Here is a 5,611-nt window from a genome sequence, read left to right on the forward strand (position 1 = left end):
AATCCATAGAGCTTAGATGAGCACCTACCTATTCAACAGGACCAACCAAACATTGACAAATTTTAAACTGAGAAGTGGATGTCCACTTTTCAGTTCAAAGTTGACACCTGTTTGGCTATGTTTGTCTATGGCTCTCAAAGAATAGTGTGACAAAAAAACGGGTCTGTATAAGAACTTGCAGGCTGTGGGCCATTGCTTCGCATGGCAATATGAGTCCTGGTTTTTTTTCTATCTACAATGGCAATAGTATGTGTCTTCATTACTGCGGTTGGAATTGGTGTTCTCAGAATGCTGGCTCCAACTCTTGCTTAGACAAGTTCGGACATTCACCAGCCACACCCAAAATAAGAAAGAAAGTGACAAGATAAAATTCAACAAGAAAAAGTGAATTTGTGAATGAGCAGGGTATAGATCTTGTTACTCTTGAAGACAGTAATCACACTTATTCACCAGCTGTCTCCTCTCTTCCCTCTCCTCTGCCTCGCCTCCCTATTAGAAGACCTGGTTTGTTTAGATGAACCAGCCCCACTCCCAGCCTCCTGTTTAGTGTGAAGTTGAACCATGCTAGGGGTAGTCGTCGACGGCTTCAATTCCAGGAGGTTGCAGCCAAACAAGTGTCAATTTTAAAAGATTGACACTTGTTTGGTAACTCTACTGCATCAACTGTGACCTTCCCTGGTGCCTGCTTGTTCTCTGTCATGGTGTGTTTCAATCCATCGTCAATAAAATGTGTTTACAGAGAACGACTATGGCTATACAGACTCGACTTGCACAGACTCTCCCATTTCCCAAATATGCATACTACTGGTCCAACGTCCTGCACACCTTTTGAAGAAAGGTGGGAGTGGAGGTGATTGTTACTTCCGTACTGGGGTAAGTAAGCTCATCTCCTTCTCTTCGTCATTGTCATCACGCTGACATATTATCCACCTGAAGAGGATGCAGACAGCTTGAGTGCAGCGCCCCACGTACGTGTAAAGAGGTCACCACCAGCTGCACCGGGTGGAGCACCTTGCCCAGGACCTCGAACCACACCACTCACTCTCAAGATGTGTGCTGGGGGCTGCAGCAGTGTCCCTGCACAAGCTCTTGTTGACCCCTTCTCGAATTGTAGTTTGAGCTATTACCGTTGGACATGCAGATCGCACTGTTGAAGGAGGAGGAGATGATGGGTGTTGTCACCTAGACCCCATCCCTGATTCAGTGGCAGAGTCTGTTTGACAGATTGCAGGGGGAGCGCATGCCATGAATACTCCCATCCCTCATCTCAGCAATCACCTCATCGCCTCCCCACACCCCTTCACCGTTCTCCCCCCATTCCTCAGCGACAAATTCATTAAGAAAACATTTATTTGTCCCTTTATCCTCTGAGAGCATTGTGATCTGTGCCTTCACCTCGTCTGACAACCTTACTTTCCTGTCCATAAATTTGAGGAGCAATGGCTCACGGAAGGAACGGGGTCTCAATGGTCCACCCCACAAACTACACCCCCATCTCCAAATGTTATGGCTCCATCAAAGGATGTGGGTGATTAACACATCACTCTCCACCGCCTCCTCCATTCTCCCCCCACTTCCTGTGAAACGTGAGGAAGAACTTACTTCTAGAGGTGAAAGACGGGCCTCTGACTAAATACCTACTCCTGTCTGGCTTCTTTTTTGTTCTTTCTCTTCCTGAGGACACTACACCTCTTAGGGGTGGACTGTTCGCGGTAAGGCCACATCATCAATCAGCATGTACACAGAATTGACGCTGGACTTCACAGCCCAAGAACCAAGGCTGGAGCATCGCAAGAACTCCGGGGTGCTCTCTACAAGGGCTAATGTTGGACGTTGAACTAGAGAAGGCCATTCTGAGTCAGTAGTTTTGCTGTCTTGGTGTTGAACTATGCCCAACTTATATGCGTCTCTACGGAAGCTGGAGCGCCTTGCCACACTGTGGTTTGAACTTGTCAAACTATGCCCATCACATGGCATTGGTGCATCTATCGGTTACACCTGATCTTGATCAATCCCCACTCAACCACGCATTTTTGTGCAAAGGTGATGGTCTTGCACCTGTGAGAGAGAACTTTGTGCAATATCGTTTTGATGCCATCCTATGGGCCCACTCTATGAGTCAGGAACGATGAATGAGTGACAAGCTTGGGATTCTAACCCGCTGGGAGGGGGACAGTCTCCATTTTCTTGTTGTCCTCACACCAGTAGCTGTTACTTTCATATATGAATAATGGATACTTTGCCAAAATGCATCTTATATCAGAATGGGTAGTTGTCCAGTGGATAGTTTGCCAAGGGGACAGTTTACCAAAAGGTAGTTTACCAAGAGTCATGACGTGCCATTGGTGTAGGCTGGTGAAACATCAGCTCTACCCCATATACCTACATAGATAATAGGAGACTACAAGATATCAGGAAAGCAGAGCACAAGCTTTAAAAGTGCACACTACAAACATTTGTAGTCTAAAAAGCGCACACTACAAACATTGTAACGAAAAAAGCGGACACTACAAGCCTTTGTAATGACAAAGGCAAAGACTACAAATATTTGTTGTCCAAAAAGCGGACACTACAAACTTTAGTAATGAAAAAAGCACACACTAGTAACTTTTGTAGTGAAAAAGCGGACAGTACAAACCAAACTGATATTATGTAATGACTTTCCCAATTAGGAAATATGCGAACATCGTCATAAACAATGACAACACTAAGCTAGCCACTAACTCCAGTGGCCCAAAGAGCGTGAGAAACAGTTCCCAACCTAAATGTGCACTGTGCCTGACATTAGGTGTGGCAGAAAAAAGTGTAACGCTTTTCCCAATTAGGAAATGGCCCAATTAGGAAATAGTGCACACATCAAAGCGGACACTACAAAATTTTAGCCTCACTTTGGTCAAAGCTATTGGTAAATATATGTAAACAAACTTCGAAATGAGGGTTTTCTGCCTTCCTCTGCCTAAATAAAAATAGATTATGGTTCCTGATACCATGGTATGGTATGAGGGTGCATGGTATGGTATGAGGGTGCATGGTATGGTATGAGGGTACATGGTATGGTATGGAAGTGCAATACCATGGTATGGTATGAGGGTGCATGGTATGGTATGAGGGTGCAGTACCATGGTATGGGAGTGCAGTACCATGGTATGGAAGTGCAATACCATGGTATGGTATGGTATGAGAGTGCAATACCATGGTATGGTATGAGGGTGTAATACCATGGTATGGTATAGTATGGGAGTGCAATACCATGGTATGGTATGGTATGAGAGTGCAACATGGGATTACAATACCATGGTATGATATTTTGATAATGAAGACTCTAAGGACAACAAGACTTGATTCCATTTCCAATTAGCAAGACTTTGGATTGGACAGATTCACTCAGCTTCAATAAATTGGACCAAATATTATGACAAAGAAGACTTTGGCCAAACACTCAGGACAACAATACCTGATTCCATCATATGTAGTTTTTAAGAAATTTGAGATTATATGGTGTTGTTGGCCATACTATATGTATATGCTATGTAAGTAGGTAGGACTGTCTGATTGGCCTTACTGGGCAAAACATATTTAACCTATTTTTGAAAGGATTCATATTAATGGCTTTTTAGAAATGAAAAAACCCTCAATTGAACTGATTTCCAAAGGTTGGAGTTGACTATCTAGCCTCCACTTGGAGTTGGAAATCTTAGAAAAAACCTGAAGAACCTTTCCACTTTTCTTTGCTTCTCAATGACCACTTCATCTCAATAGATGTGGCATTGTTTGATTTGGATGAATATTTGTTCAAATAGAAAGGACTGGGAAAGATATGTATCATTAAATGGCTTTGGATGCATGAGAAAGCTGGGATAAAGCCTATTTAAACTCATTTTCAATAGATGGTTTGGACTATCTAGCCTCAATTTGTAGCTCAATATCTCAAGAAAAACATGGAGAACCACCCCACAAAAAATGGTACCCAATGGACCAGTATTGCAGCCTGCAGAATTTATTTATTTATTTTGGAAAAGGACCTCAGACACCCAGTGACAGCTTTGGTATGATGGTATGAAGTGGTATCATACCATCTGGTATGGTATAACATGACATGGTATGGTATGGTAACTTGGTATTGGTATGAGTGGGATATGGTATGAGTTTTTCATTCCATGGTACCATGGTATTGGTATGGTGCTCACATACCACTCTGGAATGGGTACCATTGAGGTACCCTTAAATCAAAGAATTCATATACCTCATAGGTACCCTAAAATGGGTGACTGAAGTGAGGGTGGTGCTCACTGTTGGTGATGACATTGGGGTTGTTTTCAGGGTCCAGGGTGCCTTTCCAAATATGGTAATATATCCAAAAATAGCCGGAAAATAGCGGAAAATTTGGAAAAACATATGAATGGTGTACAGGACATCAGGCACTGCCTTCAGGGTCCAATTCAGGGTCCATCCCAAAAGGGAAATATGACCTGGTTTGACTAAAAGTGAAGAAAAGCAAGATGAGAATGATTTTACCTATCAGGGTCCATGTAATGGGATGTTGGGATGATGGTCACATGACCAATTACCAAAAATGGTCAAAAACGAAAGTTGTAGCCCTACACTGTAGCTTCCTGAATCTGTTTGAATTATGTTCTGAAGTGCTCCTGTTGTGGAGATATGAGATAAAGGAATTTCAAAAGCGCCGCATTTTTTTTTGTTTTTTTGTGTTTTTCTCCATGAAAACAAAACCAAATAACATGATTTCAGTATATTTAGAAAGCTAAAAGAAAGGGCTACAATTATTGTATCGTGGGGAAAATGACCAAAAAAGGAAGGTGCATGCCCTACAGATATAGACTACCAAGTTTACTGATAAACTACAAAAAAGTCGGACTTAGACTACATAGTTTACTGATACACTATAAAAGACTACAAAGTTTATTGACACATACAAAAGACTACAAAAGTTTATAGACTACCAAGTTTACTGATAGACTATAAAAGTCAGACCTAGACTACAAAAGCTTGGACTTAGACTACAAAGTTTGTAGTGTCTGCTTTTTGTCATTACAAAAGTTTGTAGTGTGCGCTTTTTCATTAGAAAGTTTGTATTGTCTGCTTTTTGAGACTACAAAAGTTTGTAGTATCCGCTTTTTGAGACTACAAAAGTTTGTAGTGTGCGCCTTTTCATTAGGAAAGTTTGTAGTATCCACTGCTTGCACAAGTTGTCTTTCACATCAGGAGAGGCCATCCTAAGCCTTTCATATTGATACCTGCTGTCCTATCTGAAAAGATAATTGTAAGCTCATGGGGGATATGCTGAAGGATTGACATGACTTTACATATTGCTATTGCCACATCAGCAGTTTCTCACATCATGCCCAAGTTGGCTTTCAGCTAGAGGAGGCTATTCATGTTGATATCTACTCAATACATGGTCAACTTACAACATGACCTGACTTGAAGACACCTCCAAGCATGGATCAGCCCATCATCAAAAGCCAAGTTGGTCATGATGTCAAAAACTGGTGATGTTATGTCAATCCTTCAGTGATACCCCCACATGAATGTATCAAAGTTGACTATGTTTCAGACAGGCCAGTAGCTATTAATGTGAAAGCAGACAGGA

The sequence above is a fragment of the Laccaria bicolor genome, genomic scaffold (assembly GCF_000143565.1).
Source record: "Laccaria bicolor S238N-H82 LACBIscaffold_7 genomic scaffold, whole genome shotgun sequence".
Classification (NCBI taxonomy): domain Eukaryota; kingdom Fungi; phylum Basidiomycota; class Agaricomycetes; order Agaricales; family Hydnangiaceae; genus Laccaria; species Laccaria bicolor.